Below are 27,216 nucleotides of genomic sequence, written 5' to 3' on the forward strand. Positions count from 1 at the left end.
GTAAAACATTTCCACATTCATCATTTTGTGTAAGACAATTAGACAGTAAGGAAAGAAGGAAGGAAGGAAGGAATAAAACAACAAAGGAAGGAAAACATTGTGCTTCAGTCTTTATTCAGTATTCAGACAACATCAGTTCTTTCTCTGGAGGCACATAGCATATTTCATCATGAGTCCTTTGGGATTGCCTTGGATCACTGTATTACTGAGAAGGTCATTCTTTATTGTAAAATATTACTGTTACTATGTATAATGTTCTCCTAGTTCTGCTCACCTCACTCTGTATCAGTAAATTTTATTATATTTTAATGGATCTCCTGGATGGATGGCCTCATGTGGTCCCAGGCCTGTAAAGATGGACTGGGGAGGGATAACTATATGATCAGTTTTTTTTCCTCACAAATTTTTCTTTGTAGTGGTTTCTTTGTGTCTTCCTTTCCTCTAACGCTCCAGTTTTCATGGCCACTAGGAAATCAGGAGACCTGCATTCTTGTCCTGCTTCTGCCACTGACAGAAAGTCCTTTGGTCAGAATGACTTGATTTTTCTTGGGTTTGTTTTCCTCTTTAGTTAAAGAAAGGAGATGAAGGACATAAATCCAGATTTCTTAAGTGATTCTTTGGGTTTGTGGGCACAGACTCACAGGCTTATATGTTGAAGGGATATCAGAGACAATTTAGTCCAATCCATCACCTTACAAAGGATGAGAGGGAAGCTGGTTTGGTGAATAGAACACTGGAATTGCAAGCATGAAGGCCTGGATTTTAAATTCCACCTCAAGCATTTCCTCATTGTGCGATGCCGAGAAAGCCACTTAACTTCTGTAAGATTCACTTTTATCAACTATAAGGTGAATTTTGGATCAATCACCACTATAATCTCTTCAAACTCTTAATTTATGATCCCATGAAATCAAAACTCATGAAATTTAATTGACTTACCACAGGTTACGCAAGGAAAAAGCCTCAGACCCTAGTGCTTCATTATGGACAGGTTTTCTTTTTTCAGTCAACATTGTTTCTATTCCCCCCCCCTCAAAAAACTAAACATGAAAGAATTTAAAGTGTCCATTTAACAATTCAACAATGATTTCTCTCAATACAAGGCATTGAGGATACACAGATCTTGCCTTTGTGGTGCTTACCTTAAAAAGAACGTCACACTGAGCCAGACTCTTCCTGGTCCTGGCTCAACATTTGGAGCTTCTGTTGATGTATTTGAAACCCAAATGTGCCATATCAAATTAGTTTGTGAAAGTCTGGACTATAGTTTTTCTACTGTTGCTTTCAGGTCCCATGACATCTCAGTTTGAATTCACATGGAGAGCTGTTAATGAAGGAGTGTTAGGATTTAGTTGAATCTTAATAAAGAGAAGAATTTGTCAGAGAGGCAAATGCTCTATCGAATATTCAGGGATTTATACTTCCTAATTTAAAGTCTAGGCTTTGTAACGAATTCTGAATGTGTTGCCCTCCAAGGAAGAAATGCAAGGGATGGTGTAAGGGTCTAGGTTATGGCCAGGACCCTGGACAGCTGCCAACTCTCCTCCCATGTTTTTATCTATTCTAGATGGAGTATGCCCTCAGCCTTGGCTAAAGTGAAAGAAGGAAATTACTTACCTGGGGAGGTACAGAGATTATTGTGATCAAGGAGTTTAAGCAGAAGGATTAGGACAATAATGTAGAAGGAAACACTATTCCCTCCATTAGAGGGAGCCCCTGCAGCATTTGCCAAACCCTGTGAGATGGGAACACTTATTTATTCATATTTGTCTATTTATTTGGATATTTACTGAATATGAAAAATATTTATTACAGATTTTGGAAGAAAGTGATTTCTTCTTGTAAATAAAATTTCTGAACATTTCTATAAAATAGTAAATAATACTGTCCTCCATCTCTACATCTCTCTCAATTTTCTAGGCAGTGTCTGTCAGTCCACAAGCATTGATGAAGTGCCTAACATAAGAGGTGCTGCACTAGGTGCTGTAGATAGGAAGAGGTTTGTGAGTGTGTGTATGTGTATGAGAGACAGACAGAATGAGAGAGACAGACAGAAAGGGAGATACAGACAGAAAGAGAGAAACAGAGACAGAGAGGGAGAGAGAGGGAGAAAGAGAGAGAGAGAGACAGAGAGACAGAGAGAGAGACAGAGACAGAGAGAGACAGAGAGAATGTGTGAGAAAATGTGTGTGTGTCGTGGGGGGGCGAACAGCCATCCACACACATGGGAACACATAAATAATTGACTGCAGAAAACAGACCAGATGACATTCCTATAGCAGATAAAGAACATCCTATACTCTTTGCCCCATAACATTGAATAGTATATGATATATTCAACTTTTGCAAGCCTGGCTTCAGAACTCCTTCAGAGATATGAATATAGTGGACATTCTGAGCCATGGATCTGTGTGGCTTATGAGGGCAAACTTTGTGATGGATTACTCTAAACCAATCACACCAAATGTGGTCTTCATTGGGGGCATCAACTGTTCAACTACCAACCAGCTCTCTCAGGTTGGTATGTGATGTATTAGCCAACACTGCAGATGCCACCCAGTGGTCTTATTCAAACATCTTTTTTTAAGAGAAAACATGACTGTATACTTAATTAGCCTCCAAAGGTAAGGTCATCCAGGGTGGTCCCAGAAAATCATTATAAGTTCTATAGAGACAAAGTAGAGGTAATGATCAATATGGGAATAGTTTGTCCACAAACAGCTTTTTGTAGTGATTTGTTTTTCCATTGGTTTTACTATGCAAGTCTTTTGTGCAATATGAAATCAGGAGACCTGGATCTACTGCGGGATCTGCTACTGTCTAGCCGTGTGGCCTTAGACAAGTGAATTCTTGATCTCTCGGTAGTCTTGGACATCATAAATCCCCTTCTCCTCCTTCCTGCTCTCTTCTTTCTAGATTTTCATGACCCTGTTCTCCAGTTCTCCTCCCCACCTGAGTGCTCTTTCCCAGTCTCTTTCTTGTATCACTGCCCAGGTCATGCCCATTTACCATGAGTCTCTGTCCAGAGCCCTCTTCTCCTATCCTATTTCACCTCATGATCTCATCATTTCCCATGGTTCCTAATGTTATCTCTATGCTGATGATTCTCAGATTATCCAGCCTTAACCTCTCTGCTGATCTCTAGTCTCACATCTCTAACTCCCTGTTGGATATATCAAACTGGATGGCTTACAGAAGTCCTAAAGTCAGCATGTCCCAAACTGAGCCCCCTCTCTCTCTCCAAACCATTCTGTCCTCCTGACTTTCCTATTACTCTCAAGGGCACTACCATCCTTCCAGTCCCTGTTTCAACAATCTGGCTAGCAGCTTCTGTGGGGGTATACACATTTGGGACAGATTTTAAAACCCTTGCATAAAGTCACCAGAAAGAAATATGAATTTGATTGGGGACTTGAACAAAGTAGAGCTTTTGAGGAAGCAAAGGCTGTTATACAATTAGCTCTGGATTTATGGCCTATGCAAAATGGGCTAGTGGAGTTACAAGTAACTGTACAAGATGACTATGCAAATTGGAGTCTGTGGCAAAAACAACAGAGCCGAAGCGTACCTTTAGGCTTTTGGTCAAGGAAACTGCTCTCATCTGGAATGCAATATACACCTTTTGAGAAGCAGCTGTTAGCTGCATATTGGGCTTTAGTAGACACTGAGCAACTAACTCTGGGTCATGAAGTGGTATTAAGGCCTGAAATTCCAATTATGACTTGGGTAACGAGTACCCCAGCTTCTCACAGAATTGGACATGTGCAAGAGGCGAGCATAATCAAATGGAAGTGGTATATTCAGAATAGGTCCAGAGCAGGCAAAAGTGGAGTTTCTTCTCTACATGAATCTGTGGCGAACATTGACACTGAGAGGAATGATAAACCCCTTGAATCTAAGCAACAGATGGTACCATCCTTAGTGAAATGGAATAATGGATATGATGGACTAAATGAAGAACAGAAGAAACATGCTTGGTTTACTGATGTGATAGCAAAATATTTGGGACAGAAGAGACATTGAAAAGCAGTAGAGTTCACCTGTACTAGGCGAACTCTAGAAAGTTCTGGGATGGGTGGAAGTAGCCCATATGCTGAACTGATGGCAGTGCATCAGGCCATCAAAACAGAGAAAGGAGGACAGGGCCATATATTTAGTGACTCGTGGGAGGTAGCTAATGGATTAGCTACGTGGATGTCTGTATGGAGGAATCAGAATTGGGAGATTCATGGCAAACAAGTTTGGGGTAAAGAGTTATGGGAAAATATATGGGATATGTCTTTGGTTACGGATTTGTCAGTTTTTCATGTTGATGCTCACGCGACCCTGACCACACCAGAACGTGAGTACAACGCACATGCGGGTCGACTAGCAAAGATTGCTACTGAATGTATTGTCCCTACTCCGACTCCAACTGATGACCCAGCCTTAGCAAGATGGGTCCACCAGACTGCCGGCCATCTAGGGGTCCAGGCCACCCATCACTGGGCACAGGATCAAGGTATCAGTATCTCTCATGCATTGTTAAAACAAATAACAGAGGAGTGTTGTATATGCCAGTTAGAAAAAGAACGAACTCTTCCTAGGAGTAGTAACTGGAGAAATAGCAAAGGGAAAAGTTCTAGCCCAAATTTGGCAGATACATTATATTGGCCCACTACCCCAGGATAAAGGATGTAAATATGTATGTACATGTGTTGACACCTATTCAGGTGTACTAGTGGCTTGTCCTTATAAGGACGCAACTCAGAAAAACACCTGTAAAACCCTAGATATTGTAAGTTTATACTATGGAACCCCAATGCAGATTCAAAGTGACAATGGGTCACATTTCAAGGGCAAAGAAATGAGAAGATATTGTATGTTGAATAATATAGAATGGATATATCATATTCCATATTACCCACAAGCATCTGGGCTAATTGAAATGAATGGATTGTTGAAAGAACAGCTGAGAAAATTAAGCTCTAATAATTCATATCGACATTAGAAGGATAATTTGTCTATTGCCTTACGTAATTTGAATAATAGGCCCTTAGGAGGGAGTACACCTCCAGCCACAATGATGGCCCCAAATCTGCAGATCAGAGAACAGCAAACACGTGAGATCCAAAATATTGAACTTTAGACTGTGAGGGAAGATGTCCCCCTACCATGTCCAGGAACACCTGGTTCAGCAGGATATGATTTACATTGTATAGAGAATTTTAGGTTGAATAGGAAAGAGATAAGAAAAACCCCTACTGGAGTATGTATGAGAATCCCCAAGAATCATTTTGGACAGATATTACCTAAACCAGGATTAGCAGCTCAAGGAGTACATGTATTGGCTGGAGTGATAGATTCGAATTATCAAAGAGAAATTGTTGTGACACTCTAGAATTTGAGTGAAAAACCTATACAATTTTGTAGAAATGATAGGATAGTTCAAGCGATTATTATCCCCTGTGAAAAAATACCCTTTGTGAAAACTGACCCTCCTCCCAAAATAACGATTAGAGGAGCAAAAGGGTCTTGCTCCATTGATAGAATAAAATTGGGAGCTAAGGTATGGGTAAAACGGAAGCCAGATGATATTCCAAAGGCTGCAGAAGTCATAGCCCATGGGAAGGATAAAACTCTAACAGTTGTTTATTCAGGGTAAGATAATTACCAAATTGTACTCCTGGACCATATATTTTACCGTGAATAGGACTATAATAATAGATTCATGGACTCCGGAAGTATGGCTGATGCTGATAAATGCCACAAGCCACTCAGAGGGAAGGTGATCTTGTGTGATTAACAGGTGAAAGTTCATATCTGAGGAAAAAGGCCTAGAGGGCAATCCTTGTCTCCATCTAGGATGGGAACCTTCTACCTTAGTTTCCTTATTGTGTTCCCTTGGAAAAGAAACAATTCCTACCTGAGTTAGGCTATGGGATCAAATTTTTGAATAACTGGAGTCTCAACCAGAATGGGGGTGATTTTATTTGAAGTATAATAGCCCATACTTGCTTACTCTTTTGCTCTTTGTCTTGGTCAACCTTGTTGCTAGTTCTGTCTCCTTTAGGCTTAAGTACCCTACACTTTCAGGTGACTGTCTAAGCACGTAGCATTCTTGGAATTCCTGCCAGCTCGCTAAAGAACTGACCTCTGAAATGGGACTCTTGGGGCAGGGACAGCTCTACATCCAATCTCAGCAAGAAGCAGCTATGGAAAATGAGACCTTCACCCCTTACCCCAAGATTTTGAGCCCCAATTGTTCGAGTGCGGGTGAATGATGATACTGCTCTGTGTACTTATTTTGTGTCATCCTTGCTGTATTGTTTTATTGTTATGGTATTATTGACACCCCTTTCCTATGTAATGGATACAAAGATCTAGGGGTGGATATTTGAATTGTAAAACAAGTATTTTAGGGATGATTGATTGAAGAGATTATCTTGCTGGGACCTAAGGGTGGGTCATGTTTGTGTTGTAAACAGATATTTAGGAATGTCACTGAATGATTTGCTTTGTTGTGAATGATATGTTTTAGTTTCCTGCGTAATTGGATCACAATGTATAATGGGTCAATGTATGTTCTAGGATACATGGCTGATTAAATCATGTATCCTAGAACAAGTGGTGGAGTGTGCTGGTAGGCAAAATGGGCTCCTTAGCACTTAGTTCAACAAGTACCCTTGAATAGTTTGGCTTTTGTTCCATTTGAGTAACTTAGTGTATTTTATTGAGCCTTACGAAGTGCTGAGCCCCAGGACAAACCCCTATTAGGTGTAAAACCTATGTGGTTGTGGATTGGCAACAAAGGTGGGGCCCAAGGTGGGGCTAACTCCAGGGAGGGCCTAGTTTACATGTCTGGGACAACAGAGGCTTTTAGACCACGTGGGTTTAAGTTGCCTCTTTGTGACGATTCTAGGTCACATGGGGGAGTCACATGTGTGCTGAAAAAGATATAAAAACCAGGGGTTGGCTGTCTGTTCCTTGGAGCTCTTTGCCTCAGCAGTGGTGTCGCGCATGACTCTGGGCCAGCCCTTGTTCTGAGCTCCCGGGCTGAACCTAGATGTTGGTAACTATGAATCTGTATTTGGTCTGTCTGTTAATGTTTGTAATTTGCTCTGAAGTTCAGAGTGCTGGTCTCTTCCCCTGAACTAAGAGAATGATATTTGGATGCTGAATTAAAGTAAGCCTGTCAACCCCTTTAACCTTGCTTTCCTTATCAAAGCAGATCAAAAGAACCTGTGCTTTCGCAGTGTGCTGGCAACCTTCTGGGTGCTGGCTGTTGGTGGATGTTACACCCCCACAGCAGCTGCTAGCCAGATTGTGGATACAGTCCCCAGGCTCATAACTCCAGTATTACCCTTGACTGCTCACTCTCTTTCCTGCCCCGATTCAATATGGCTTATGATAAGTTCTATTAATTTTGTCTTGGTAATTTTTTCCTCCTATATTACCTTGCTAGTATCTCTTCTCTTCTTCTCTCCTCTGACACCATCCTCACCCTGCTATAGGCCTTACTCACCTCACTGCACCCCTGGACTCTTGCCAAGGCCTGATGGTTGCACTCCTTGCCACAAGTCTCTCCCCACTCCAGTCCATCCTTTTCTTAGCTGTCCAGCTAATCTCCCTAAAAGGCAGGTGGGACCCTATCACCACCACCACCATCCCCATGCAGTAAAGCCCAGGGGCTCCCTATTGTAGGATCAAATAAAAATCTTCTGGTCTTCAAAGACCTTTCTCACCTGTGTCCTCCCTTCCCCTTTCCAGCCTTCTTACACCTTACACCCCTCCCCATGACTCCTCAACCCAGAGACATCAGCCTCTCTGCTCTTCCTCCAAAAGGGTGCCCTATTTCCTGACTTCCTCCTCACTGACCCACTCCATACCAAGGGTGCCCTCCTGCTCAATTTACCGCCTTCTATCTGCTCAATGTTTCCAAAGTATCGTCTTGTTTGTGCTTAGTTGTTTGTACAACATCTCCCCCTCTAGACCATGAGTTCACTGAAGGCAGGGGCTATCTTTTGGCTTTCTTCATATCTAACATTTAGCACAGTGGAAAAAGACCTTCCTAATCTGAGGATGTATATTTTTAAACAGATCTGAACTACATGGAGCAGACTCAGTCACACCAATGCAGTTCCTCTGGGCTCAGGCCAAAAGGCTCACAGGACTCTGGAGCCAGGGAAGGAGGCCATTTGGTATAAGCGGGAGCACAGCTTGGGGGTGAGTCATAACTCTGCCACTGTCACTCCCACAGTGGTGCTCACATTTCCTCTTCTGTAAATTGAGGCTGTAGGACTCAATGACCTCCTTACCTCCCACTCACCTCTGAAGGCCTATGACCTTAAGTCGGATGGATGTTCAGTTGGTCAATTGCTATCCCGGTTTGCCTGAAGTCAGCCTTGGGAAGGGAGCACCATTGTTATTTTAAAGCTAAGGACCCCAATCTCCTTTTTGTGCTTAGAGGGTAGGATCCAGTTTTATTTTCAAGTGATGGTATCCGCCCAACGTGCTAATGCAGGTCCTTCCCTGGTGCTGCCTTCACCTCCACCAATCTCCATCATACTGGTGTACTTCCTCCCCAGGCCTGGTGAGAGAACAATTATGACAATAATAAATTGTCTTTACATGTAATCAGAAAAAATACAATACTATTTAAAATAAAATAAAATCCTTTTTGAGCTCTTCCAGGAAAAAGAAAGATACTTTTCCCAATAGTAATCATGATAAATGAGAAGAAATGAGCTGTCACCACAAAGCACTCAATATACATTATCTCATTGGATTCTCACAATATTATGTGAGGTGGGTATGATAATTATCTCCATTAGTAGAAGTGGAAATTGAGGCTGAGATAGCTGAAAAGATTTGTTCAAGGCAGTAATTGTCCAACCTTGGCCTCCTGAACCAGGTCCCATCCCCCAGCCCAAGTGCGCACCCCATCCCCACCCCTAGCCTTTAGCTGAAAGAGACCTGGGAGCTGGTGATAGCCACCTCCTGGCCAGAGGCAAAAGATTAACCAATGAACTTCTTATCATCCCCTGACCCTGATGAAAGGTCTCTTGGTTGTTGTTGTGGTTTTTTATCAGTACTAGAGAATTCTTTGGGATGGGAGTTCAATCCATCTAAAGGGTTGGCAATTCCTCCTTTGCTCTGAGACTTTGATAACTGTTTCAGGCACTGAGGCACTTAGTGACAGGCCATTATGAACTGCCTCCTACATGCCAGGCACTGTGCTGGTCAGTGGGACACACAGCAAAAACCATCCCTGCCTTTTAGAAGCAGACACTTTAATGGAAGAAGACAATGTGCAAATAATGAGGCACGTTTACAATGTAGGCCGTGGATGGAAGGTAATGGGAGAGAGGAAGAATTCATACCTGGGGAGCAGAGGAAAGGCTCTACAGGTGACACGTGAACTGAGGCCTGAGGGATGCTAGGAAAGCCAAGGTTTTACCAGAGAGACCTGCCAGGCAATAGTGATGAAGACAGCTCTGTCCTACTGTATCAGGTTGTGGGTGAGGGAGGCCAGACCCTGGACAGCTGCACTGGGCTCCTTGACTCAAGGAAACTGATGGGGAATCCTCTTCATTCAGAAAGGGACCCAGTGGTCATTATTCCCAATAGCTTGTGTCATTGGCTTGTTGGACATTTTCCAAATGTCATTTCCTAACAACTCCCCTTCATGGTTCATCCATCTACTTCTGAAGGCCCATTGGGGGACATGCCTGAACCATGTGAAAGGCCTCAGCGGATGGAGGGTCATCACAGTGGAGGGGTGTGCATGTGTTTGTGCCACCTCTGTGCTATGCCACCAGCACATGAACCTTCTTGACATTTGTCCTTGGACAGAAAGTCTTCTTAACTTTTGAACCACATAGCATGGATTTTCATGTGCGATTTCCAAATAAGCTTGTTCCATGCAACAACTGGAAGAGTCCAAAGTTTTCTCTACAGTGACAGAGCAGTCAGTACTGTTTTACTTATATGGGCACTTTTCCCCTTGTTTGCCACGCATCAGGAGGATTGTAGGATTTTTATTTAGTTGAGATGTTGTAGCCCCTCCCCCTTCCCTGTCCCCAAGGAAAATCACCAACTCAGAAACATTTCCACTCAGAAGCATGGATGATTCAACTCAATTCAACCAACCAATAATCATTTATTAAGCTCCTGTTGTCTACCAGGCATTGTGCTAAGCACTGGGGATACAAAGAAAAGCAAAATGTCCCTGCTTTCAGGGTGCTTGAACTCTAATTGGGATAGTCAGTCAGATATACGTAAATCAGTTCGTAAAAGCTATATGCAGATCTACAAAGCACCTACTATGTGCCAGATTCTGTGTTTTGTGTGGCAATATAAAGACAAATCCAAAATAGGCCCTGTCCTCAAAGACTTATTTTCATCCAACTAGGTCCATTACCAAGAATTTATTTAGTACTTATTCCATGCAAGGATCTTTGGCAGGTGCTGGGGATGCAAATACAAAAGTGAAATAATTCCTGCCCTCAAAGAGCTTATATTCAGTTAGGGAGATGTATAAGTGTGGGCAACATGCAAAAATTGGGGGAGATGCTCCTACCCATGCGCAATAATGGGCCTGTACAGATCATAAATGGGGGGATCAGAAAAGGTTTATTGAGTACCTGGGACATTCAAAGAACCATACAGCAAGAAGAGTTTGTAATGTCAGTGTGTGAATGTGTTGTGATCACTATTACTGGGGAAGAATGTCTACATGGATAAGATCATACATTGAAAGAATCTATGGCAGTGTGGGGGTAGAAATCTGTGGTGCAGCATGGCAGCCGTCTTTGGCTAGTCTGATGTGAGTTGGCACTTAGAATGCCCAGGACCATTACCACTCTGGCTTTTAAAAGTAAATGCCTTGTTCTTTGTAGTTTATCTTTTATCAATGAGGGCAGTCATGGGGTTGGGCTAAATATTAACTTGCTAGTTAACTAACTTGCTGATCTGTAGATCAGTTGGAGGTAATAAGACAGAGAATTACAGTTCAAAGCTCTTTGATCTAGACAGAAGTAGCTTGTAGCAAATGGCAAACTGAGGGAGAGATGACTGCTCAATATTCAAGTACTCAGGGACTCTTTCTTTGGGTACTCTGTTTGGGGATGGGAGAGGGGGAAAATTTGCTGGTGATTCCAGTTGATGGCAGCCACTGGCTCAGTATGAATGGGGCCCTTCAGGAGCTGTGGGTCAGAGGACATGAAATTGTGGTAGTTGCCCCTGAAGTGACTGCTCTTATCCAAGAAGCCACATTTTATGAGCTCAGACAGCATCCAGTGCCTTGCAAAAGGAGGATGTGGAGGCCAGCTTTCAATGGATTAAAAATGATCCCTTCCAGAAGTTTACTGTCTGGGAGAGTTTTTAGAACAATAGAGAGGATGAAAAATAGCTTGGATTTTTACTGCCTGTTCCCACTTGGTCTACAACAAGGAGTGGATGACCCGCCTTGAAGACACGACCTTTGATGCTGTCTTCACTAATCCATTCCTTCCCTGTGGTAAAATGGTAGCCCTGTACCTCTATTTGCCTGATGCCTACTTTGGGCCCAGAATGCCATGTAGTCTTGACTTGGTCAGCACTAGGTGCCCCAATCCTTCCTCTTATATCACAAGAAGCTTCTCTGGCAACACAGATCAGATGACTTTTGGGCAGAGCATGAAAAACATGTTGCTCACTGCAGCCCAGGCCTTCCTCTGTGACTTTGTCTATTCTCTATATAAGCGTCTTGCTTCTGAACTCCTTAACAAAGTGGTGACCATTGTGGAACTTCTGAGCTATAGATGAATTTGGCTGTTGAAAAGAGTATCCCAAGCCAGTCATGCCCAACATGGTTTTCATTGGGGGCATAAACTGTGTTTATAAAAATCCATTGTCTTTGGTGGGTATGAAAGCAAATGGACTCCCTTTCTTTTGAGCCTCTCAATTAATCAAGATTTTTTTTCCCCAGTGTGAAGTACAAGCCCAATACTTTATTGGGCACTCAAGATAACAATACAAAAATGAGAGAGTCCCTGACCTCAAGAAACTTATAGCCCTCCAGTAGATAGAGCACATTCACAAGATACTTATAGAAAAAAAAAGAAAGAAAGGGGGCAGAGCCAAGATAGCATCTGGAAAGCAGCGGCTTGCATAAGCTCTCCCCCAAATCCCTCCAAACACCTGTAGAAATGGCTCTGAACAAATTCCGGAAGTGTGGAACCCACAAAATAGCAGAGGGAAACAGGTCTCCAGCCCACAAGAGCCTGGATGGCTGCAGGGAATGGTCTATTGCACAGTGCTGAGAGGGAGGGCAGCCCAGCGTGGGCCACTCTGGGACAGAACAGACCTGGAGTCAGCCAGCCTGAAGAGGCCTTGGGGCCATGAAACAGTGAGCTGTGGCATTTACAGACTTCTCAACCCACAAACACCAAACAGCAGGTTAGGGGGAAACTGTGGGATCAATTTCAGAACTGTGCAGCTGCCAGTTCTGGTAGTGGAGGAGGTGGTTCAAGCTGGCGGGAGCAATAGCAGGAAGCTCCTGAGGCTGCTTGTGTCAGCTGTCTCTTGAGTCCCTGGCTCACATGGTGGGAGGAATCTAGCAGTGGATCAGAGAGGGAGTGCAAGGAACGTTTTGTGGGCACAAAGCCAGATTTTCTTCCTGTGCTCTCCTTGGATCTGTATTGTGGTCCTGGTTGGCGGTTCTTGGGGGAGGAGGAGTGCTGCTGTGACAGAGCCTGGGGTAACGGTGGAGTAGCAGTAGCCCTGAAAACAACAGTGCTTGGACCCTAAAGATTGGGACAAAGTACTCTCTACACTACAAGCAGTCATATCCTGACAAAAAGCTCAACGGTCAAGTAGCTGGCTGGGAAAATGAAGAGGCACCAAACACGAACTCAAACTCAAACTACAGATTCCTTTTTTGGTGACAAAGAAGATCAAAACATACAGCCAGAAATCAACAAAATCAAAGAGCCTACCTCAAAAGCCTCCAAGAAAGATATGAATTGGGCTCAGGCCATGGAAGAGGTCAAAAAACATTTGGAAAAGCAAGTAAGAGAAGTAGAGGAAAAATTGGGAAGAGAAATGAGAGTGATGCAAGAAAACCCTGAAAAACAAGTCAATGACTTGCTAAAGGAGACCCCAAAAATACTGAAGAAAATAACACCTTAAGGAACAGACTAATTCAAATGGCAAAAGAGCTCCAGAAAGCCAATGAGGAGAAGAATGCCTTGAAAGGCAGAATTAGCTAAATGGAAAAGGAGGTCCAAAAGACCACTGAAGAAAATACCACCTTAAGAATTAGATTGGAGCAAGTGGGAGCCAGTGACTTCATGAGAAAGCAAGATATTGTAAAAAAGATCCAAGGGAACAAAAAAATGGAAGACAATGTGAAATATCTCATTGGGAAAACCACAGACCTAGAGAACAGACCCAGGAGAGATAATTTAAAAATTACTGGATTACCTGAAAGCCATGATCAAAAAAAGAGAGCAGACAAAATCTTTCAAGAAATTACCAAGGAAAACTGCCCTGATATTCTAGAACCAGAGGGTAAAATAGAAATTGAAAGAATACACTCTTTGCTTCTTGAAAAGCATTCCAAAAAGAAAACTCCTAGGAATATTGTATTCAAATTCCAGAGTTCCCAGGTCAAGGAGAAATTACTGCAAGCAGCCAGAAAGAAACAATTTTAGTACTATGGAAACACAATCAGGATAATCCAAGATCTAGCACCTTCTACCTTAAGGGATTGAAGGGCATGGAATATGGTATTCCAGATGTCAAAGGACCTAGGATTAAAAACAAGAATCACCAATCCAGCAAAATTGAGTATAATGCTTCAAGGAAAAATATGGATTGTAAATAAAATAGAGGACTTCCAAGGTTTCTCAGTGAAAAGATCAGAGCTGAATAGAACATTTGACTTTAAAATTCAAGAATCAAGAGAAGCATGAAAAGGTAAACAAGAAAGGGAATTCATACAGGACCTACTAAAGTTGAACTGTTATGTTTACACTGCTCCATGGAAAGATGATGTGTGTAAAACATGAGACCTTTCTCAGTATTAGGGGAGTTGAAGGGAATATAGATAGAGGGCACAGGATGAGTTGAGTATGAAGGGATGGTATCTAAAAAAATGAAATAAATTTAATGGGTGAGAGAGGAATATATTGAGAGAGAGAGAAAGGGATAGATAGAATTGGGTAAATTATCTAACATAAAAGTGGCAAGAAAAAGCAGTTCTGTTGGAAAGGAAGAGGGGGCAGGTGAGGGGGAATGAGCAAATCTTACTCTCATCAAATTCAGCTTGAGGAGGGAATAACATACAAACTCAATTGGTTATTTTACTCCACAGGAAAGTAAGGGGAAGGGGATAAAAAAGGGGGATGATAGAAGGGAGGGCAGATTCAGGGAGGAGGCAATCAAAAGCAAACACATTTGAAAAGGGACAGGGTCAAGGGAGAAAACAGAATAAAGGGGGACAGGATAGGATGGAAGGAAATCTAGTTAGCCTTTCACAACATGAGCACTGTGGAAGTGTTTTACATAATGATACATGTGTGATCTATGTTGAATTGCTTGCCTTCCTAAGGAGGGTGGGTAGGAAGGGAAGAGGGGAGAGAATTTGGAACTCAAAGTTTTAAAAGCAGATTTTTAAAAAGTAAAAGAAGTTGTTTTTTGCACACAGCTGGGAAACAAGATATATAGGGAATGGGGCATAGAAATCTATCCTGCCTTACAAAAAATTAAGGGGAAAGGGGATAGGGCGGGGAGTGGGCTGAAAGACAGGAGGGCTGACTGGGGAACGAGGCAATCAGAATATATACCATGTTGGAATGGGGGGGGTAGGGTAAAAATGGGGAGAAAATCTGTAACTCAAAATCTTGTGGAAATCAATGTTGAAAACTAAAATATTAAATAAACTATATAAAAGAAAAAAAGAAAGAAAGAAATACAATATAATTTTCAGTGTGGGGATGATGAGTGGCCCTAAGAATGAATGGGGGGAATCCACTGAGGTGGAATTTAAGCTGAATCTTCAATAGAGGGTGAGCATGATAGTCTAAGATGTGTAGGTAAAGACAAAAAGAAATCCAGGCACAGCAGAGATACCGTACAAAGGGATGGAAACAGAAACAGAGATGCCCTGTCTGTGCCACTGTATGCCAGCATGGTATGGCATGTGTCAGTCTGACCTTGAGTAGCTCTATTGGATTGATTGTTAGCATTTTCTGCAATAACATCTCACACATGTGTCCTGCTTTTTTCATTTTCAAAGCACTCACACTTAATTATCATCTCCATTGGTCACCAGATACAATCATTGGTATTTTACACATCAGCCAACCAAGCCTTAGAGAAGGGCAATGATCTGTCCAGGTGCTTCAAGCCAGTCAATGGCAGAACAAAGACAAGAATCATGGTCCAGTGTTCTCCCCACAAGCCCCCTGCTCCCATATGCTATTTTCCACTTGGGGATACATTTTCTGACTTGACTGACAAATTGACATATTCCTCTTTCATGTGTTAAGTGCCTTTAAGTTAAGTGCATTAAGATGGCAGAAGACAAACTGGAAAATTTACATTATAGAAAATTAAATGTTTTCCATTAAATAACACAATATAGTAAAAATGAGAAGGGAAGAGGTAACAGAAAATACCTTTGCAACAAGTTTCTCTAAAAAAGGTGCCAAATCAAAGCTGTATGAGAAACTGATTTAAATTAATAAGATTGGAAGCTAGTCCCTAAAGGATATGAACAGGCAATATTCAAAGGAAGAAATCTAAATTATGAACAATCACATAAAATGTTTCAAATCACTAATTATAATAGAAATGTAAATTCAAACATTTCTAGCATTCTGATTCCCACTATCAGGATGACAAAATGACAAAAAGGAGAAGTAAGCAAATGTTGGAAAGTTTGTGGGAAAATAGGCATGCTAGTGCAGTGTTGGCAAAGATGTGAATTGGACCATACATTCTGGAAAGCACTAAATGCAGAAATTGTACAGACCTCTTGACTCATCTATACCATTACCAGGCCCATATTCCAAAGAAATTAAAGACAGAGAAAAATACTTGATTCCTACAAAAATCTTCAGAGCAGTCCTTTTCATGGTAGCCCCAAACGGGAAATTAAGAGGATGTCCTCTTAGTGGGGAATGGCCAGGGCAGGTCTGGGGTCTGCTTGTACCAGGCACCTACCCCTGGGAAAAGGTAAACAAATGGTGGTATGTGAATGCATTGGAATAGGATTCTGCCATAAGAAATGATGAAATGAACAATTTCAAAGGCAAGTGGGAAGACCCCGATGGACTAATGCAGAGTGAAATGAACACAATTAGGAGAAGGCTTTATATAATGTAGTAACATCATTAAGGAAAAACTCTGAAAGGCTTTTGAGACACTCATCAACATAATGATGAAACACAAGTCCAAAAGAAAAAAGAGATGAAATATTTCTCTTGCCTCCTGCCACAGAGAGATCCTGAATATAAAATGCAGGAGGATTCATACTTTTCTGACATGGTGAGTGTAAGAATTTGTTTTGCCTGGACTATGTATCTATGCATCGAGAGTTTTATTTTAGTTTTTTTTTTTAATTGGCTTAACGTGGGGTTAGAAAGAACAACAGATTAACAAAATTACATGTTAAATGAAAAGTAAAAATAGCAAATTGATTTTAAATATCACGAGGGGGGCGAGCCAAGATGGCAGCTGGAAAGCAGGAACTAGCGTGATCTACCTGCCGAGTCCCTCCAAAAACCTACAAAAAATGGCTCGGAACCAATTCTAGAACTGCAGAACCCACAAAACAGCAGAGGGTAGCAAGGCTCCAGCCCAGGACCACCTGGATGGTCTCTGGGTGAGATCTATCCCACACGGAGCTGGGAGCTTGGAACAGAGTGGAGCAGAGCCCAGCCTGAGCTGCGTGGACCAACCAGACCAGAAGCCGGGCGGAGGGGGCCCTAGCGCCCTGAATCAGTGAGTTGCGGCAGTTACCAGACTTCTCAACCCACAAACACCAAAGACTGCGGAGAAGGTTAGTGGGAAAAGATGCAGGAGAGGAAGGAGTTCGGGCTTCCAGCCCCGGGAGGGGGGGCGGGCAGCGGAGGTGAGCAGATACAGCTGCTGCTGCTTCTGGCCCCAGGCCCACCTGGTGGGAGGAATTAAGTGGCCGATCAGAGAAGGAGTGCACAGCCTGCTGAAGATCTAATCCCAGTCCCAGTTGGGGGTACTTGGGGAAGGAGTAGTGCTGGTGTGACAGAGCTGGCACCTCCCCCCCAAACGTGGAACATAGAACTCGTTAGTCTACATGCAGTCATACCCCACTGAAAAACTCAAGGGTCAAGTCAGTTGGTTGGGAATATGGCCAGGCAGCGAAAACACACCCAGATTCAGTCTCAGACTTTGCATATTTCTTTGGTGACAAAAAGACCAAAACATTCAGCCTAAAGAAGTCAACAAAGTCATAGAGCCTACAACAAAAGCCTCCAAGAAAAACATGAACTGGTCCCAGGCCATGGAAGAGCTCAAAAAGGATTTGGAAAAGAAAGTTAGAAAAGTAGAGGAAAAATTGGGAAGAGAAATGAGAAGGATGCGAGAAAACAATGAAAAACAAGTCAATGACTTGCTAAAGGAGACCCAAAAAAATACTGAAAAATACACTGAAGAAAACAACACCTTAAAAAATAGACTAACTCAAATGGCAAAAGAGCTCCAAAAACCCAACAGGGAGAAGAATGCCTTGAAAGGCAGAATTAGCCAAATGGAAAAGGAGGTCCAAAAGACCACTGAAGAAAATTCTACTTTAAAAATTAGATTGGAGGAAGTGGAAGCTAGTGACTTGATGAGAAATCAAGATATTATAAAACAGAACCAAAGGAATGAAAAAATGAAAGACAATGTGAAATATCTCATTGGAAAAACCACTGACTTGGAAAATAGATCCAGGTGAGATAATTTAAAAATTACTGGACTACCTGAAAGCCATGATCAAAAAAAGAGCCTAGATATCATCTTTCAAGAAATTATCAAGGAGAACTGCCCTGATATTCTAGAGCCACAGGGCAAAATAGAAATTGAAATCCATCAATCGCCTCCTCAAAAAGATCCCAAAAAGAAATCTCCTAGGAATATTGTTGCCAAATTCCAGAGCTCCCAGATCAAGGAGAAAATACTGCAAGCAGCCAGAAAGAAACAATTTGATTATTGTGGAAACACAATCAGAATAATCCAAGATCTGGCAGCCTCTACATTAAGAGATTGAAGGGCTTGGAATACGATATTCCGGAGGTCAATAGAGCTAGGATTAAAACCTAGAATCACCTACCCAGCAAAACTGAGTATCATGCTCCAATGCAAAATATGGACTTTCAATAAAATAGAGGACTTTCAAGCTTTCTCAGTGAAAAGACCATAACTGAATAGAAAATTTGACTTTTAAACACAAGAATCAAGAGAAGCATGAAAAGGTAATCAAGAAACAGAAATTGCAAGGGACTTACTAAAGTTGAACTGTTTTGTTTACATTCCTACATGGAAAGATGATGTGTATGATTTATGAGACCTCAGTATTAGGGTAGCTGAAGGGAATATGGGCATATATATATATATATATATACATATATATATATATATATATGTGTGTGTGTGTGTGTGTGTATGTGTTTATGTGTATATATATATATGTATAAGTGAATGTGTATGTATGTATATATCTATGTGTGTGTGTGTGTGTGTGTGTGTGTATACACACACATATAAGAGAGAGAGAGAGAGAGAGAGAGAGAGAGAGCAGACACAGGGTGAGTTGAAGATGAAGGGAAGATATCTAAAAGAAATAAAATCAAATTAAGGGATGAGAGAGCAACATACTGAGAGAGGAAGATAGGGAGAGATAGAATGGGGTGGATTATCTTGCATAAAGATGGCAAGAGGAAGCAGTTCTGTGGGAGGAGGGGAGAGGGCAGGTGAGGGGGGAATGAGTAAACCTTGCCCTCATCAGATTTGGTCTGAGGAGGGAATACCATACATACTCAGTTGGGTATCTTACCCCACAGGAAAGAAGAGGAAGATAAAAAAAAAATAAATAAAATGGGGGGGATGATGGAGGGGAGGGCAGATGGGGGTGGAGGTAATCAAAAACAAACACTTTCGAAAGGGGACAGGGTCAAGGGAGAAAATTCAATAAAGGGGGATGGGTTGGGAAGGAGCAAAATATAGTTAGTGTTTCACAACATGAGTATTGTGGAAGGGTTATACATAATGATACACATGTGGCCTATGTTGAATTGCTTGACTTCTTAGGGAGGGTGGGTGGGTGGGAAGGGAAGAGGGGAGAGAATTTGGAACTCAAAGTTTTAAAAACAGACGTTCAAAAACAACAAAAAAAAAATTTTGCATGCAACTAGAAAATAAGATAGACAGGCAATGGGGCGTAGAAATTTATCTTGCCCTACAAGAAAGGAAGGGAAAAGGGAATGAGAGGGGAGTGGGGTGATAGAGCGGAGGGCTGACTGGGGAACAGGGCAACCAGAATATATGACATCTTGGAGTGGTGGGGAGGGTAGAAATGGGGAGACAAATTTGTAATTCAAACTCTTGTGAAAATTAATGGTGAAAACTAAATATGTTAAATAAATAAATTTAAACATGAAAATAAATAAATAAATATCACAAGGTAATGTGTAACAAATGTTGTATTTGAGCCTTAGACTCCTATTCCAAATATAGTAAATACTTCCCACTGTATCATGCTGCTTTCTTTCATAGAGAAGGTACCTATTCCATGGTGTCGTGTGCGAGGATCAAATGAGATAGTAAATGAAAACTGTTTCATAAAACTCAGAGAATTACATGTATGTTAGCTGTTCCTGTATTATAATGTGAGAGGTGGGTCAAAGATGATGGATCATTACTAAGCTGTGAATGGTGTGATGTGGAGGTATAAGGAGTTGACCCAGATGAGGGTATGGAGAAGGTTCGGGGCTGCCCACATTTTTCTGTTAGTACTTGGCTCAGTGCTGGGCTTGGAGAGGGAAGTCAATAAATATTGTTGACTTGTACTAAGTAAACAGGAAGTAGGGGCCAATCCAAGGAGGAATCTAGCTTCAGTGACGGTGGAAAATTGCTGGGAAAGGTATAGACAGTATACTTGGTCAGGTAATAGTTGTATTGGATAACTTTAGAAGTCCCCACCAAAGCTGATCCTTTGGCATTCCTATGCCAAATGTTCTTGCCACAAAGAAATAATTGCAAGAATTTGTGCTGAGTTATTTGAAGAAATGAATCCAAAGAAGTTGGAGTATATTAATTTTCTATACTCTAAATTATCCAGTTTGTCTTATGTCATCTTCTCTATCACTTTAATTATGAATTATTTCCACATCCATGTCTCTCAAAGGTAATTTCTTCTTTGCTCCTCTAACTTATTTATGGTATTTATCACTTTCCATGTCCAGATGATATATCCATTTGGAGTTTCTCTTGGTGTATGCTGTGAGGTCTTAGTCTAAACCTAATTTTTTGCCAGACTACTGTACAGTTTTCCTAACAGGTCTAGTCACATAGTATAACTAGAGTCACTGGGTTTATCAGACCCTACATTACTGTTTCGTTCCGTATGCTGTATACCTAACTTGTTCCAGTGATCAAGCTCTGTTTGGAGGAATCATTGCCAAATTTTTCTGATGATCACTACTTTGTAGTATAGTTTGAGATCTGGTACAGTTAGATCTCCTTTCTTCATTATTAATCTTGAGATTCTCGACCTTTCATTCCTCCATGGGAATTTGGTTATTCCTGCTAACTCAACAAAATATTCTTTTGGGGGTTTGATCAATACGACATGGAATAAGTAAATTAATTTAGGTAGTATTACCATTTCATTACATTGGCTCAACCTATATTTCTCTAATTATTTAAGCCTGTACTTCTTCACAGAGTGTTTTATAGTTAGATTCACACACTCCCAAATATTTTATAGCTTCTGTAGTTATTTTAGAGAATTTTCCTTTTTCAGGTGTTCCTGCTGGATTTTTAATAATGCTGAATAATGATTTACATGGATCTATTTTATATGCTCAAAGCCTTGCTGATGTTTTTCTACTATTTCAATTACTTTTTGTTGACTCTCTAGGGTTCTCTAAGTACATCATCATATCATTTATAAAAGTGATAAATTTCTTTCCTCTTTGCCCAAACTAATTCCCCCAATTTCTTTTTCTTATCTTATTCCTATAAGTAACATTTCTACCACTATGGTAAACAGCAATAGAGATAATGAGCATCCTTTCTAGGCCCCTATTCTTCTAGTAAAGGACTATAAATTTTCTCCATTACACAATGTTTGCTTTTTGATTTAGCTAAATTCTGTTGACTATATAAGAAAAAGTTGGTTTATTCCTATTTTTTTGAGGTTTTTACTAGCAATGAGTGTTGAATTTTGTCACAAGTCCTTCCACAATCTATTTGTATAATCATATGGGTTTTACACTTTATATCATTAACATGGTTAATATTTGTTCATATTTATAGTATGCCTTATGTTGAATGAATACTGCTTTCCTGGTATAACCAAAACCTAGTTACAATGTATAATCTTTCTAACTTGCAAATTTTTTTTTTTGCATCAATGTCCAGTAGGGATATTAGTGTACACTTTTCTTTATTAGTTTTATTTCTCCCTGGTTTTGGTACCAAGACCACATTTGCATTATAGAAAGAGATTAGAAAGGTGTCTTCCTTTCTTATTACTTCAAACAGTTATGCTGTATTGAAATTAACTTTTCTTTGAATGTTTGACAAATTCATCTTAAAATCCAACTGTTTCTAGAAATTTTTGCCCTCTGGAAGTTCAGTTATGTCATTCAATTACTTTTTCTGACACTGATGATTTAAATATTCTATTCTTTTGTCAGTCTGAATATTTCATATTTTGTAAGAATTCATCTACTTTCACTAAGTTATCAGTTTTATTAGCATACAATTAGGCAAAATAATTTCTGATAATTTCCTCTATTTCTTATGTAATTGTTATAAGTTCTCATTTTCCACTTCTCACGTGAAAAATTTGGTTTTCTTATCTATTTAAATCAAGTCAGCTGTTTATTTTACTATTTTTAAAAGAATAATCAATTTGTAGTCTTATCAAATCAATAGTCTTTTCTCAATTTTACTAATCTCTTCCTTAATTTTCAGAATTTCTACTTAGTTTAGTAGGAGATCTTTGTTTGGTGTTCAAGTTCTTAAAAATTGCATGATCGGGGTGGAGCCAAGATGGTAGCTGGTAAGCACGGACTAGAGTGAGCTCCGTACCCGAGTCCCTCCAAAAACCTATAAAAATGGCTCTGAACCAATTCTAGAAGGGCAGAACCCACAGAACAGCAGAGGGAAGCAGGGCTCCAGCCCAGGACAGCCCGGATGGTCTCTGGGTGAGGTCTATTCCACACGGAGCTGGGAGCTGGGAACGGAGTGGAGCAGAGCCCAGCCTGAGCGGCGTAGACACTCCAGACCGGAAGTCGGGCGGAGGGGGCCCTAGCGCCCTGAATATGTGAGCTGCGGCGGTTACCAGACCCCTCGACCCACAAACACCAAAGACTGCGGAGAAGGTTAGTGGGAAAAGCTGCGGGAGTGGAAGGAGTTCGCGGTTCAGCTTCCAGCCCCGGGGGCAGCGGAGGTGGGGCAGCTACAGCTGTTGTTACTTCCAGCTCCAGGCCCACCTGGTGGGAGGAATTAAGTGGCGGATCAGAGCAGGAGTGCAACAGCCTGCTGAAGATCTAAGCCCAGCCTGGACTGGGGGTCCTTGGGGAAGGAGGAGTGCGGCTCTGACAGAGCTGGCACCTCCCCCCCAAACGTAGAACATAGAACTCGTTAGTCTACAAGCAGTCATACCCCACTGAAAAACTCAAGGGTCAAGTCAGTTGGTTGGGAATATGGCCAGGCAGCGAAAACGCGCCCAGATTCAGTCTCAGACTTTGGATTCTTTCTTTGGTGACAAAGAAGACCAAAACATACAGCCTAAAGAAGACAACAAAGTCATAGAGCCTACAACAAAAGCCTCCAAGAAAAACATGAACTGGCCCCAGGCCATAGAAGAACTCAAAAAGGATTTGGAAAAGCAAGTTAGAGAAGTAGAGGAAAAATTGGGAAGAGAAATAAGAAGGATGCGAGAAAACCATGAAAAACAAGTCAATGACTTGCTAAAGGAGACCCAAAAAATACTGAAAAATACACTGAAGAAAACACCACCTTAAAAAATAGACTAATTCAAATGGCAAAAGAGCTCCAAAAACCCAATAGGGAGAAGAATGCCTTGAAAGGCAGAATTAGCCAAATGGAAAAGGAGGTCCAAAAGACCACTGAAGAAAATACTACTTTAAAAATTAGATTGGAGCAAGTGGAAGCTAGTGACTTTATGAGAAATCAGGATATTATAAAACAGAACCAGAGGAATGAAAAAATGGAAGACAATGTGAAATATCTCCTTGGAAAAACCACTGACCTGGAAAATAGATCCAGGAGAGATAATTTAAAAATTATTGGACTACCTGAAAGCCATGATCAAAAAAAGAGCCTAGATACCATCTTTCAGGAAATCATCAAGGAGAACTACCCTGATATTCTAGAGCCACAGGGCAAAATAGAAATTGAAAGAATCCATCAATCGCTTTCTCAAATAGATCCCAAAAAGAAATCTCCTAGGAATATTGTTGCCAAATTCCAGAGCTCCCAGATCAAGGAGAAAATACTGCAAGCAGCCAGAAAGAAACAATTTGACTATTGTGGAAACCCAATCAGAATAACCCAAGATCTGGCAGCTTCTACATTAAGAGATCGAAGGGCTTGGAATGCGATATTCCGGAGGTCAATGGAGCTAGGATTAAAACCTAGAATCACCTACCCAGCAAAACTGAGTATCATGTTCCAAGGCAAAATATGGAGTTTCAATAAAATAGAGGACTTTCAAGCTTTCTCAGTGAAAAGACCAGAACTGAATAGAAAATTTGACTTTCAAACACAAGAATCAAGAGAAGCATGAAAAGGTAATCAAGAAACGGAAATTGCAAGGGACTTACTAAAGTTGAACTGTTTTGTTTACATTCCTACCTGGAAAGATGATGTGTATGATTCATGAGACCCCAGTATTAAAGTAGCTGAAGGGAATATGCATATATATATGTATATATATATATATAAGTTTATGTATATATATAAGTGAATGTGTATGTATGTATGTATCTATGTGTATATGTATGTATGTGTATGTATGTGTGTATATATATATGTGTTTATATGTATATATATATATATATGTAAAAGAGAGAGAGCAGACACAGGGTGAGTTGAGGATGAAGGGAAGATAGCTAAAAGAAATAAAATGAAATTAAGGGATGAGAGAGTAACATACTGAGAGAGGGAGATAGGGAGAGATAGAATGGGGTGGATTATCTCGCATAAAGGTGGCAAGAGGAAGCAGTTCTATGGGAGGAGGGGAGAGGGCAGGTGAGGGGGGAATGAGTGAACCTTGCTCTCATTAGATTTGGTCTGAGGGGGAATACCATACATACTCAGTTGGGTATCTTACCCCACAGGAAAGAAGAGGGAGGAAGATAAAAAAAAACAAAAGGGGGGGGATGATGGAGGGGAGGGCAGATGGGGGTGGAGGTAATCAAAACAAACACTTTCGAAAGGGGACAGGGTCAAGGGAGAAAATTCAATAAAGCGGGATGGGTTGGGAAGGAGCAAAATGTAGTTGGCCTTTCACAACATGAGTATTGTGGAAGGGTTATACATAATAATACATGTGTGGCCTAGGTTGAATTGCTCAACTTCTTGGGGAGGGTGAGTGGGAAGGGAAGAGGGAAGGGAACTTGGAACTCAAAGTTTTAAAATCAGATGTTCAATAACAAAAATGTTTTTGTATGCAACTAAAAAATGGGATACACAGGCAATGGGGTGTAGAAATTTATCTTGCCCTACAAGAAAGGAGGGGAAAGGGGGATGGGAGGGGAGGGGGGTGACAGAAGGGAGGGCTGACTGGGGAACAGGGCAACCAGAATATAGGCCATCTTGAAGTGGGGGGGGAGGGTAGAAATGGGGAGAAAATTTGTAATTCAAACTGTTGTGAAAATCAATGCTGAAAACCAAATATGTTAAATAAATAAATTGCATTTAAAAAAAAATTGCATGATCAATTCATTGATTTGTCCTTTCTCTCTTTAATTGAAGAAATCATTTAGAGATATAATTTCCTCTCAAAAACATATTTATCTTTCCTACTTGGGAGACACGGTCTCAGAATATACCGTGCTTGGGACAAGAAAGGAGGACAGGACGTTTAGTCAGATTAAACTTAGAAAAGTCATCTAGGGAGGGTTGGTTAAGTGTGGCGATAGCTCTCGGGGAGGGCAAAGGGGAGACACTTTGTGGGGAAGAGGCGAAACCAATGTGGCTGCTCAGAAAAGGACTGGCCTGTCCTCTACTTGGACTCCAATCTCCTTTCCTTCAAAGTGCTTTGTTCGGGAGACTTAGGGAGACCCTAGGGAATCTAGAGAAGACCCTGGTACCTTCGCATCGGGGTCATCCTTGTCCTCTAAGGATCTGAGCTCTTCTGGGTCCAGAGCAAACAAAGCTTCTACAAAGAAAAGGCAAACAAGAACCTCGGGTCACCTTCAAGGCCTGGGCTGTTCCATCCATCAGGTTGCAGCGGTTAAAGAGGGGAAGAGAGGTCTCCTCATCCACAGACTTGGCGTGGCAAGGAGACACTTTTTCAAAAATAAAACGCTCTGAAAAGACAATGACATTTAGGCAGGGAGGACACACATGGAGGAAACCAGGTGGTTATTCACACCATCTCTGAGGGGAGCAGCACATCCAGGGACAAAGGGGGAGCTTGAAGAGTTAAGACAGCTCTTATCTGCCGTGCCCAAATCACTCCCAGCTGGGGAAGGGGGGAGCTCCAGCAGGATCCCAACCTCCAGTCCTCCTCCCCCCTGGGCCTCAGTTCCTTCCTCTGCAAAATGAGGGGCAGACAATGGCCCGGGATCGAGGTGGCCGTGGACCTTCACCTTAAATGACCAGTCCCCCAATAACTGAGCAACAGCGACACTGTCCCCAAAATGTCGCGCTTCTGACAGACAGACTCAAGCTCCTCCTGCCAGGTTATCCCACCTGGCCTCAAGCCCCCAGGACCGGAGCCATGCCTGGCCCTGACGTGGGTACAATCTGTCAGACGGGGCTTCCCTCTCTGGAACGGCAGTGATGCCAACCACTAGCACTATCGCAAAGTGCATTATGAATATCATCTCGTTCTCATTCGATTCTTATAACCCCTCTGGGAAATAGGTATGATGGTTATTTTCATTTTACAGAAGAGGAAGCTGAGGCCTACAGGGGTGGCCAGGTTCCAATCCCTGCCCGGTCGCTCAGCCCCGCCCCCCCAACACCCAGGCCGGCCTCTAAGGGAAGCCCTGCCCACTCTGCCCGGGGCTTACCATCGACGTCGGTTGGTGACCCGGACCAGGGGCTTCCCCACTCTGGGCCTCAGTTTCCCCGCCTGAAGAATGGGGGCGGAAAAGCCCAGGTCCGGCCCCAGTCCGGCACCTGCCCTCCCAGAGCGGCCGCCCCACTGCCCCCCCACCCCCTGTCCCGGGGCCCGCTCACCGCTAACGCCCTGACCCCCGGCCCCAACACCTCAACTGGAAGCAAAGGAGGAGGGCGCGGCGGAGGGCCGCCATTTTGGTGCGGTGGCGACCCTAGCCTAGTGGGCGCATGCGCCCAAGCGAACTACATCTCCCAGAGTGCACCGCGCCTCCCGTCCGCACCAGACCCCAGGAGAAGCGCGAGCCCGTGTCGCAGAGCTTTGTGGGGGTTGTAGTCTAGATGCCTCCTTGCCGCCCCCTACCGGACAAGAAGAGGAAAGTGAAACCTTATTTAGTGCAGCAGGATACGCGATGGAGAAGCAGCCAATCAAACCTTCTTGTCCCACGTGGGAGGGCTGAAGCGCAGGGACATTCCTAAAGGAAAGCACTGGGCATTGCCGCCCAGAGAAAAGTGCCCTGGCTCTGGCATTCTTGGGGGCTGGCCATCTGGCGGCCTGAGGCAGTGCACAAAAGTGCCCTCCGTTTCCCCATCTGTAAATGAGGGCCGGGAAGGCTCTGGGTCCATCATTCTCTGTAAGATCAGGGGTTGGAGGAGGGCCATCCAAGCAAGCCTTCTCATTGTCCA

General features: G+C 42.2%; 1 long non-coding RNA gene across 1 annotated transcript; it reads right to left on the bottom strand.

The window, feature by feature from the left end:
* Positions 1-241: 241 nt before the first annotated feature.
* On the bottom strand, positions 242-26,744 carry LOC118856151. Its single transcript, XR_005010834.1, has 6 exons — positions 26,653-26,744; positions 25,557-25,624; positions 16,077-16,193; positions 9,363-9,448; positions 8,309-8,569; positions 242-1,324 (listed from the first exon to the last, which is right to left on the bottom strand). It is a non-coding gene; the product is annotated as an uncharacterized LOC118856151 (long non-coding RNA).
* Between the last annotated feature and the right edge of the window lie 472 nt (positions 26,745-27,216).

Source organism: Trichosurus vulpecula, chromosome 7 (assembly GCF_011100635.1).
Source record: "Trichosurus vulpecula isolate mTriVul1 chromosome 7, mTriVul1.pri, whole genome shotgun sequence".
NCBI lineage: Eukaryota > Metazoa > Chordata > Mammalia > Diprotodontia > Phalangeridae > Trichosurus > Trichosurus vulpecula.